The sequence below is a fragment of the Schistocerca americana genome, chromosome 3 (assembly GCF_021461395.2).
Source record: "Schistocerca americana isolate TAMUIC-IGC-003095 chromosome 3, iqSchAmer2.1, whole genome shotgun sequence".
In the NCBI taxonomy this organism is placed as follows: Eukaryota; Metazoa; Arthropoda; class Insecta; order Orthoptera; family Acrididae; genus Schistocerca; species Schistocerca americana.
Window position 1 is genome coordinate 992,677,171 of NC_060121.1, and position 10,935 is coordinate 992,688,105.

At 40.7% G+C, this 10,935-nt stretch overlaps 1 non-coding gene across 1 annotated transcript; it reads right to left on the reverse strand.

Annotated features, from left to right (window-relative positions):
* Positions 1-5,046: 5,046 nt before the first annotated feature.
* On the reverse strand, positions 5,047-5,121 carry Trnas-cga. Its single transcript has one exon. It is a non-coding gene; the product is annotated as a tRNA-Ser (tRNA).
* Between the last annotated feature and the right edge of the window lie 5,814 nt (positions 5,122-10,935).

Consider the following 10,935-nt stretch of genomic DNA (forward strand, 5'->3'; position numbering starts at 1 on the left):
TAAAAGTGTGATAATACTGCTTTTAGGCGGATTTTGCGTTCTTATCCGGTTGCTATGGTTGAGTTGCAGAATGAAGCTAAATATATCAAAATTAGATGGAAACTTAATAGTTATGGGGCGAAGAGGCGACACAGATTTGAAAACAAATATTTTATTTCACGCAGTAGAGGGTAAAAAGAAAGAAAAATTACACAGCCAAGGTGCTATTTATTATGAAAATTGTCCTAAATCTGTGAATGAATGAGGAGAGACTGACTAATTTTCTGTCTTGTGATCCCTTTAAAAATTAGCAACAACTGAGTGGGGGTGCTGTGAACGGCAAGAGATCTACAGGGAATCGGCATCATTGGTGGTACAGCACAGAGATGCGTTCGTTAACACTTATCGAGAATCTCTCAGTTTGCAAACAAACAGAGAACTGTAGGCTACAGAACTTGGACAGAAGAAGAAAAGAATAAGATGAGCGGATTCTGAGAAAAAAAGATAGGAAACTCTTTGTTTTTTAACTAGAAGTATGATAAGATTACTGTTGAGAAGTAAAACATGTTTCTACGAGTGGAAATCGAGTGTTGTTTCTCGGGGAAAAACCTTTCTTCAGTTGAGCTCAGATCTTAAGAGTTAAAAACACGGATCAGTTTGACCGACGATATCCATATCTCAAGAACTTTCCGCTCGACAGCAGAGTGAAATAAACATTGCAACAGTTCTTTCCCTGTATTAAACTTGATAGTGAAAAATATGCATTTTTTTGTTTGTTTAATGGTCATCTCCTTTCAATACACGAGCTTATAAAATGATGTTTGATTAAAGAGACGAGCCATTAAAATCGGTCTCTGCTTTCCGCAATTTTTCTGCCGCCATCGTTGTTGGTTTGTTTCCCGGAATGCAGGGAAGGCTGCTGTAACATTTGATTCATATACGTTTATTATAATGGAAATTAAACAGATTCTTTTTTATTTGTTTAAGGCATGGAACAAAGCTTTTATCAGTCCTGAACAAATTGACAGTACTAAATCGTGAAGACAAAAGTTTAAATTAATTCGTCCCCAAAGTAATCTAAATTCAATAACTACAAAAACAGTGAGAGATTTCATTTATAAGCCGCTGTCTGTAAAAACTCGATTAAAACGGCCCTGTGTGTCGGAGACAAAATGTCCCTCAGCGAAGAGTGGACACAGCGTGTAACAAGCTTTCTGATTCTTTTTTAAACTCACAACATTTTGATGGACGAAATTGCTTCGTATAATAATTAAAAGCGTGGTGCTAGCGACAGTGGACGCAAAGCGCGTAACAAAAGCCTGGGAGATTAATCGCTTAAGCTACGCAGTAACATTTGTTGTGCCGGAGACGTATACTCTTTTACTATGTATAAAGGAAATTCAGTTTAAAAATTTCATTAGACATATAAATTCCCTCTGAAATTCGTGTCCAAACAGAGTAAGAATCGCAATTACCTTTCAGATGTGCGGAGGACCCTTTAGGGTACACAGTCATTGCTAAGACACGTCTGAAGACGTAGAGACTATTGTATACTAGGTTAACATTGAATCATAGGGCTATAGACAGAAAGTAATAAATGAATCGCGTTTGGCTGCCAATGTGTAGAGCCTTTAACGGCAACCGTCGGCAGAGTATTACCAAAAGAACTCTCACAAATCAATAAGTAATTCTGGACATGTAAAGGCTTGTAGGGGTCGCCCACTCACGAACCGGAAATCCTTACTGTTTTGCCAGGCTGCAGATCGAGGATCTGTGTGGCGTTGCTAGACGCAATAAAACAGTACTCAAGTTTGTTCTAATTATTAGAATGCAAGTCGTCTCTGTGTTTTCTGCGACGGTTGGTAACTGCGTAAACCGGGGACGAATTAGCAGAATGCAACAGCGGGCTCACGGCTGCCGAGGACGCTACGTTGACCAAGCGTGGAAGTCGATGACACCCTGGTATGACGCTCTGTCGCCCGCTGGCGAGGTGGGGACGCCTCATCGGTAGCACTGCTTGCAGACGGCAGTGACCGCGACACATGTGTCTGAAATACATGAAATGTACTCGCCGTTTCGAATATGGACAGCCATCTGCTGTATAATGGAATGACGATAATGAAATTATGTGCCGGACTGGGACTCGAACCAGGATTTGCCGATTATCGCGAGCGGCCGCCACACAGCCAGGCTATCCGAGCAGCACTCACTGCCAGACCCAAAGTTCCATACACCACCCTCCGTAAGTTAGGAAACACCTAGTAATTATAGACAATGGAAAGTAAATACAGTATAAAAAAGCATTTTGTTGTTTTCCAAATATTTATTAAGCTCAAATAATACACAGGAAGATGGAACAATTAAATTTTCGATTCCCCAAAATAGCCACCCTCTGCTTTCATCACTGCCTTGCACACTCTCGGCATGCGCTGAGTCATCTTCGCCAAGGTCTCAGTTGAAATTAATCTCCATTCTTGCTGCAGCACCTCCCATAATTGTGACCCACTCATGATTTCCCGTTTTCCGATCCTCCTCCTGTCCATTTAATCCCATAGCAGCTCGATTGGGCTACAATCATGGGATCGGTCTGTCCATTCCATGTTTTTCAATATTTTACGAACCTCTAGAGACTTCACATTTTTCTCACACAAGCGAGACGTATGTTTCGGGTCGTTGTCTTGCTGCAATACAAACCCTTTCCTAAACAGACGCAAACCACATGTCTTAGCATGTCGCTGGAGAATGGCATGATAATCCTTTTGGTTCATTTCAACATCTATTTTCACCACAATATCCGGCCTTATTCCTTCCAAAGGATCCCCATACCATCACAGAACCCCCTCCATGCTCTACAGTTGGAATTACGCACTGAGGATTCAAGCTACTATGGGGTAAACGGCGTATAAATTGACGGCGTTTACTTACAAATATTTTGAACTTGGTTTCATCAGTGAATAAGACTCTTTCCCAATCCGCCGCTGTCCAATGTTGGTGTGTCTTAGCCCACTGAAGCCTCTTCTTCTTGTTGACAGGGCGCAACAGTGCTTTCCTTGTTGCTACATAACCTCGGAGGTTGTTGTCTGCCAGGCGTCGTCTCACCGTTGTATCCCTCGTTGCGTTTAGCTCAGCAGTCAATTCACGGACAGTTTTTAATCTGTTACGTTTACTGGTCACTACCAAATACGTTTCCTGGTGTTCTGATATTTTCCTGGGTGTTCCTGACCGAGGACGATCTCCATAGGAGCCTGTTTCTCGATGCCGGTGTATGGTTTTGACAACTCCGCTGATGGAAATCATCAGTGTCTTTGCTATTTGTCGGACAGTGTTGCGTTCTTGCTGCAAAGTGGTTATCATTACCAGTGATTCATAAGGAATCTGGCACTTTGGGGCCATTTTCAATTACTTTCGCTGCGTGTTTTTCCTTTATGCAAATGCAACTGCAAGTGAACAGAAATGTAAAAAACGTACCTCTAGATAGCCATGCTGTCTTCTCGCGCCACCTGGCGTGTTTAGTAGAATTGCTTGGACAGGTAACGCCGGTTTACATAAAACTGAGCAATACTAGCATGTTCCAATATGTATGTATATGTACAATAATTAAGTGTTCAATATTGTACGTGTCATTAACAATTACTTGAGCTTGCTATTCCATATTCTAACCAATAACTCACATACATCACTTCCATCATGCTCCGTTGTAATACACAGCATGGTGTTTCCAAACTTATGGAGGGCAGTTATGTTCTCGACCGTTGTGTCGTAATTTGCGATAACGTAGGTACTGCTACATCGTATATGTGTATGATTCGCACGCCATTTCAGGGAATACTCAATCCTCCCGGGTAACTGCCCGTGCTGTCCCCTCAGGTGGACGGCAATACGTGATGCCGTGATTTCGTGCTGAATGCTGAACATGACCCGCAGGTACAGTACGCCGTCAGACGCCTGCAGCGTTGGAGACTGAAGGCAGCTTCTGCCCTGCAGAGGAACCGTGTTGGTAGATCTCTCAGTGCTGGATGTCGTTCAGACTTCAGGACTGGACGTGGACCATAATCCGTTACTACGATTGCTGATATTCTCGTGAGGCAGCAAGTGTGAGACCAACACTAGAACAATCTCGCACACAAGACGTTACCATACCATAACCAGAGAATTAACTGCGAATGATATGAATGGCGTCGATCCTACTAAACGAATGGTCTGAACCATTTGGGCTGGAATACTTATGCCATAGAGGAGAGGCTCCACCTTACGACCTCATTCGTAATGATCGAATCGGTGCTCCTCTTTTCGAATTGTCAGCGGTCTTCAGTTCCGCTAAATTTGGAATTTGCTTAACGAGTTTGGTACAGTGTCTTTACTGCTGCTGTTAAGGGATGTTGACTCCTACTCAGTGTCTCTTACATAACGTTACGAAAATAGAGAAAGCAGTTCGTTATGTGCTTTTCTAACTCTTTTCTGCTGAGCTTGCTCAGAATCACAGAACGAGTAACGGCGTTGAAATGTTTACGCTTCCCGGGTAGCGGCTGTTGATACTTCTGCTGGACGCCGGCGGTTGGAACCATTACTTAATTATTGTTGCCGCGCTGAAGACATAATTTCTATCTGGTACAAACTGTTAGCGTACGGACAGATACAATATCACAGATTTTTGCACTCAGGCTGTCAAGTAAACATGAATTATTTAGCTTCATAATCGAGAAAATATCTTTCACGACAATACGTCGATCGAAATATTGCAGCACTTTTGCAACTTCGTGGTAACTCTACCTTAAGGTAAACAATGTAGACATCCTGAACAGTTTTAACAGAAAAAGGATTTGTCTTGAAAACGGGAATTACATTGCAGATCAATCAGTTACAGCTGCACATTTACAGGGGCGTTTTCAGCTGAAACTGTAAATGAACTCGAAAACAGATGTAAGACTCCCGGCCGTCTACAAAACGTTCGTAAAACTATTGTAATTATTTCATTCCACAACGAATTATTCAGACCTCCCCTTTTCCTTCCGCCAGTGACCTTGCAGAGCTCGATTGTGTTTGAAACTTCCTGGCAGATTAAAACTGTGTGTCGGACCGAGACTCGAACTCGGGACCTTTGCCTTTCGCGGGCAAGTGCTCTACCGACTGAGCTATCCAAGCACGACTCATGCCCCGTCCTCACAGCTTCTCTTCTGCCAATGAATCGCAGTCTTTGGTTGGCTCCACCCACAACATTATCTATGTGATCGTTCCAATTTAGGGTATTTGTAATTGTAATTCCTAAGTATTTATTTGAATTTACAACGTTCACAGTTGAGTGACTTATCGCGTAATCGAAATTTACCGGCTTTCTTTTAGTGCTCATGTGAATAACTTCACACTTTTCTTTATTCAGGGTCAACTGCCACTTTTCGCACCACACAGATATCTCATCTAAATCGTTTTGCAATTCGTTTTGGTCATCTGATGACTTTACAAGACGCTAAATGACAGCATCATCTGCAAACAATCTAAGGCAGCTACTGAGATTGTCTGTTATGTCGTTACTATAGATCAGGAACAACAGAGGGTCTAAAACAATTCCTTGGGGAACGCCGGATATTATTTTTGTTTTACTCGATGACTTTCCGTCTATTGCTACGAATTGTGACCTTTCTGACAGGAAACCACACATCCAGTCGCACAGCTGAGGCGATATTCCATAGGCAATCAGTTTGGTCTTCCACAGTACCTGTTGTAGTAATAGAAATCACCGTGGCAACTATGCACTATTATTGCGGACCACCTGCATTCCTTCATGCTTCATGTCTTCCCCGACGGTGCTGGCGTCTTCCACCAAGATACTTCCTGCGTCACAAAGCCAAATATGGCTGCAGTGAAATGTGCAGCATGGTGGATAACTCACGATGACGTCTTGGCCACCAACTTTTGCCTGACCAGAACCCGATGGAACGTATCTGGTATGCTATTTGGCATCGGCTCCGGACTCACAAAACACCGGCAGGTAATTTGCCGAGACCGCGTTGACATCTGATGCCACGTACCCCCGACAACTTCTCAGTGACTCGTGGAATCAGTGTCGTCCCAGGACGTCGCCGAATTGCATTTCAGAGGTGGAGCAACACGTTAGTGAGCAGATGGCCGTAACGTTTCCTCTCATCAGTGTACGTGTGAAATACTAAATGCGATGAGGTGTATGGAAGGCATACACCAAATGCTCCTGATTGTTAATGTATGTGATTTAAGCATATACCTGTTTCTAAATGATATTATACACAGTTACACTGCCAGAAGCAGAGTTCGTTTTGTTTGCCGATGACACAAGTATTGCAATAAATAGTATGATCTGTTAACAATATTTTCACGGATATTAATAAATGGTTTAAAGCCAACTTACTGACATTAAACTTCAAAAAACTCACTATATGCAATTCAGAGCCTGTAAGAGGTTTCCACCCGGCATATGCATAGAGTATGAAGAAGAGCAGATAGAAGAGGTTGACAGTCTTAAATTCCTGGGATTACAACTTGATAATAAATTCAGTTGGGAGGAGCATACCACAGAACTGCAGAAACGCCTTAACAAATCTGTATTTGCAATTCGAGTGTTAGCAGACATAGGCGACATAAAAATGAAAAAACCTTGCATACTTTGCCTACTTTCATTCCATAATGTCATATGGTATAATATTTTGGGTAACTCTTCAAGTCAAACAAAAGTTTTCAGAGTCCAAAAGCACGTAATACATATTATTTGTGGAGTAAATTCGCGGACGTCATGTAGAAACCTCTTCAAAGAACTGGGTATACTAACTACTGCCTCTCAGTATATTTACTCCTTAATGAAATTTGTCCAAAATAATATATCTCTTTTTCCAACAAACAGCTCAGTTCATACATACAATACCAGGAACAAAAATGATCTGCACAAGGACTTCAAAGCACTTACTTTAGTTCAAAAAGAGATCCACTACTCAGGAACACTCATCTTCAATAATTTGCCAGTAAACATAAAAAATTTAGTTACAAATAAAGATCAGTTTAAAAGGAGCCTAAAAGACTTACTAGTGGCCAACTCCTTCTACTCCATAGACGAATTTTTTAATAGAAATAAATGCTGTATTGTATATATTCATACTATTAGTATTGTTATTTCAGCTTAAAAAATTGACATGTTCCACATCCACGAGGATCTCCTCAGAACGGATACCGTATTTACTCGAATCTAGCCGCACTCGAATCTAAGCCACACCCGAAAAATGAGACTCGAAGTAAAGGGAAAAAAATTTTCCCGAATCTAAGCCGCACCTGAAATTTGAGACTCGAAATTCAAGGGGAGAGAATAGTTTAAGGCCGCATCTCCAAATCGAAGCAAAGTTGGTCCATTGTAATATCAGAGACAATTTAGGTCGAATGAATGGCGATACAGCTACAGTAGTTTGGTTCGAGTCGTAAGCTTAGCAGTTAAGCTTTACCAGGTAGCCACTGCTATGCGTCAGGCGCTCCGTCCGTATTTATACGGGTACCCTTCCTTTTTCACGTGCTTCCTCTGGTTTGAATCTATTGCTTATTTTGCTTTGACCTGATAAGTGCCGTTTTCTTTGTTATAGGTGTTTACGTCACTGTAAGCTGAAAATACATTACTGTACTGTGTCATGCATTGTTCGTTGCATTCTGACAGTGCGTGTTTACGGCCTGTCGCCGCTCACGACATGGCTTGCTTTTGTGCGCGCTACCACCGCTTACAATAAAAAAAATAAAAATAAAAAAAAAACAGGAGAGGAATCATCTCATTGGCGAAACAATGGCAAGAGACTGCTATTTGTTGTTACTCTGCTGCTTTCTTTGATAATAATCAACAAGAACCAAATAATAGACTGCGTATGATAGAACAAGTTCTGAACGAGAGTTAGGCGAAAATTTTTCTCCGTTTGAAAATCTTTGCGGCCGCTTCTTTAGTACATCAAATTCTGCACAGAAATGAGAGCCATCTTAGATTTAAAAATCTATTCAGTTGCCATGCTTCATTTCTGACAGTATCGCTGTTAGGCCTAAGAACAATACAAATATAAACATGAAATGATACATATATTCTTCCGCGTTTGCTGTTGTCTCACTCTAGTTTCGTAGTTTATTAGGCAGACAGGATTTAAATGAGATAGAAGCAAACACGAAACAATACATGGCAAAATGTTTATATTCGTATTATTCTTATGGTGAAGAGAATACTGTATGTGGTTCATATTTCATCAGGTTCCTATTTATTAGCAACCATCTCTTCTCACAGGTAGGAAAAAATTCTGAACGTAGAGTTGGCCATATTGACAAACATCCCAAACAGTCTTGCCAGTCGGATTTTCGTGGTACATTGAAATTCTGCTACATTCGAAGATGAACAATACGGAATTTGTATTTACTTCGTTGGATAATGTATGAAAATGCAGTGGTCGAAACTCGGGGCGGAGAAAAAAAGCTCGTCTTCCACCTTTTTTTAAAATTTATTTACTGACGCAGAGGTTTTGCCGCCAGTATTTATCTTTGTGCCTACAAAGCATGCTTGTCTAGCGCTACATATATTCGACAGCAGACGTTAGTTGTGGCGGCACCTACCAACATTTTTGAGAACTTCCGCTTGCTTTGCACTCGATTCTAAGCCGCAGGCGGTTTTTTGGATTACAAAAACCGGAAAAAAGTGCGGCTTAGATGCGAGTAAATACGGTATATGGAACGAAAAACTAATCTAATCTAATACAACATTCTATGTATTGAACGCCTATGTATTTAGAACTGATATATCTATATCACCGTACAAAATGATCAAAGGAAAAATAATAATAATACTGTTAATTAATATTATAAGTTTGTCAATAGCTTTTAGGTATAACCTATACAGCCAGCTTCAGAATCGTGAGAAGCAACAATTATTTGTTTCATCCATTTAAACTCGACTTAAGTCAATGATACAAGCTATTACTTTATTTACATATTATACTGTAAGAAAGTTGTCTTTTCCTGTATTCTTATTCGACTCTAGGAGCTCATACACTTTTATGCCATTTCTTGCTGGAAGAGTTTTAATGTCTGTTGGTAAAGCATTTCCAGAGGTCATTAGATGATGTGTCAGTTTCATAGCTTCTTGATACTTTCTGCGGCCGCTGAAGAAAATATGATTAACTTCTGCCTCGCATCCGCATTCGCACCGAGAAGGTACGAACTTTTGAGGCGGTAGAAATGTTGCAGAAATATCCCGTGATTGAATCGAAGTAGAGCCATTGTCACCATAAAGTTTCTGCTGTCTCTCAGTTTCGGTACCAGGGACGTGACGGCAGATTAGGCACCACTTCGGCAGATTGTTTCCCTTTAATTTCGTAAGGCCGTTGCAAGCTTTCATTCCATCGGGCTCTGATTATGGTCGTTGTGGTATGATGGAGACCATCGGATGGTACTTTATTGTGTTTCACTGAACTAGAGGATTTTTTTTTTTTCATTTCCTTTTATTCCGCCGCGCTCCTTCACCATAAAGTGATGGTAGCCTTATTTAGGCAGGAAAGCTGTTTTACTGCTTCTCTAATGCGATGTACTAAGTAATTTTTGGTCTGTTGACCCCGTGGCATTTTAACAGCATCAACCATGAGAGTGAATCTGGAAAGATTGTCATCGTTTCTTCTTGCATTTCTTTTGCGTATTTAAGTCCTTCTAAAATCGCTGGAACTTCTGCAGTGGGTATGGACGCAACTTCAGGTAGCTTGAAATTGCCTCCTTTATTCTCGTCATCTATAAAAGCCGGTCATATCCCGTTTTTCTGTTTATACCCATCTGTGTGAACCCGTGTTGAGAATGGCCATGACCCTAGGTTATCAGCTAAAATGTTGTACTTCAGTATACCTTCGATGAAACGAAAGTTCCGTCTTGTTATTCATCTTCACTAAGGTGTTAGCGTAAAAACAGCTTACATTTGGCGAAGTGGTGATGCGTTAACCGAAGGACTGCTTACTCCAATATCTGCCTGCATAGCACTTTGTAATATGATCTCCAGTGTTTTTCAATAAATGTTTCTAGGGGAATTTGACGGCCATGTGTTATTATTATTAGTTTCTCCACGTACTGATTCCGAAACTGCTTGTTGAATTAATGTAAAACCGCGTCACTTGCTGCTGAGACTTTCGCTGAATCCGTTGATGGTTTCGGCATTCATTTTAGGCTATTTTCAAGAAAAATTATGCCGCAACCGCAAAGGAACAATGCCTACACAATAAAAGTAGTGCGAAATCTTAGGGACTGATGACAGCAGTTTGGTCCCATAAGACCTTACAACAAATTTCCACTTTTTAGAAAATCAGGTTGATTTAAAATGTTACGTGACCAATGAAATCGCTACAAATATGTTTGGACCTCCTTTGTCTGCAGCAAAATTGTTAGGAACCTCTTTTAAATATAAGTTATTATTGGTTCTGCGTCTTTAGATTACGGAAATTTGTTTAAAGAGAATTATACCAGACGCGTTTCGCTTTTAATTATAAAGCATCTTCTGTGGGTACTCTGCAAATTGGATACTTATAAAGTTGGAGTGCAAGTTACTTTACATATTCTCCAAACCACTGCTTGTTTCTACTTACTAGCAGCGGCTGACGTCGAAACATTTAGGTTCACATATGCACTTGGCAGTTTTTTGCTATTCTGTAAAATTTCTTGCGCTGTATTTGGATTATTTACGATCACTTTTGTGAACTAACTTGAAATGCAGAAAGCTCAAGACTGAAAAGCAGTAACAACTGATTTTAACAGCTGCTGCGGAAGATGGCAAATAGACGTACTTGTAAGTAGCCTAATACAAAATCCGAAACAGGTAGTGAACTCAATAAAATTCTCAACAGCAACTAAAGCAGTTTTACGTTAATCATTATTATTACTATGCTCTTAATAGATCTTTCTAAAATAGGGTGAAGCGTCGTTAGATACTCTACACAGAGCTTG